The sequence below is a fragment of the Schistocerca nitens genome, chromosome 7 (genome assembly GCF_023898315.1).
Source record: "Schistocerca nitens isolate TAMUIC-IGC-003100 chromosome 7, iqSchNite1.1, whole genome shotgun sequence".
NCBI classification, from domain to species: Eukaryota; Metazoa; Arthropoda; class Insecta; order Orthoptera; family Acrididae; genus Schistocerca; species Schistocerca nitens.
In genome coordinates, this window is record NC_064620.1 from 528,864,119 (window position 1) to 528,865,340 (window position 1,222).

Consider the following 1,222-nt stretch of genomic DNA (forward strand, 5'->3'; position numbering starts at 1 on the left):
ATAACAGTTTAGCTTTTAGTCTTTTACTTTAGAATTATGCTACTTAAATTATTGGAATGAAAATCATTTTTAATGAAAATTAAGAATTACTGTAAAACTAATCAACAATTACTTTTGTGTGTGTGTGGTTTGAGGTTTTTGGGCGCTAAACAGCGTGGTCATCAGCGCCCAAACGCATAGAAACAGGAACACTTGCAGTGAAGGGACGAAGACGGACAGCGAACAAGGAGAACGGCTAAAAGACACAGACCTGACTCAGTTTCAAATCCTCACATGCAGAGGCAAAACAAGAGGAGAAGAAACGCACAAAAAAAGGAAAGAAAACACAAGGAAAAGAGAACAGAAATCGAAGTGAAACAAGTAGGAAACGTGACTGGCGGACCTCTTGCCTAAAGCCTGGGTCACCCAGCAGCACATTAAAATTCTCTCCCTAAAATTCGAGGCAACAAATTGGACAGGACACAAAACCGTAAGACCTTAACCACAGTCGTTGCGTCGTCTTGCAAAATAGAGGGCAAATCCGGTGGCAAGGAAACCACCGCCCTCTGGTCAGAGAATAAAGGACAGTCAAGTAAAATGTGGCGGACAGTAATCTGGACGCCACAAGCACTGCAGATTGAGGGGTCCTCCCACCGGAGTAAAAAACCATGCGTTAAGGGACTGTGCCCGATGCAGAGGCGAGTGAGGAGAACCTCATCCCACCTGCACGACTGGTAGGACGTACGCCATGGCCGCGTGGTGGCCTTGACCAGACGCAGCTTGTTTTCACCGACCGCAAGCCACTCCTCTTCCCATTGACGCATAACACGAAAACGCAAAAGGGAGGTAACAGCATGGAGGGGGACGGCACATTCAACAACTTGAGGGAGGGAACATGCATCTTTGGCAGCCACATCCGCCAGTTCGTTTCCCCTAATACCCACGTGCCCCGGCACCCAGCAGAAAGAAACCTCTTTCCCCTGCCGTTGCAGGTGGAGTAGGGCATCATGGATGTTCTGGACGACCGTATCCGCTGGGTTCAAGTATTTCATGGTCTGAAGGTCACTCAGGGAGTCAGAACAGATGAGAAACTTAAGACTGGGAACACATCTTGTGGTGTCACCGCTAGACACCACACTTGCTAAGTGGTAACTTAAATCGGCCGCGGTTCTGTAGTACATGTCGGACCCGCGTGTCGCCACTGTGGGATCGCAAACCTAGCGCTACCACAAGGCAGGTCTCG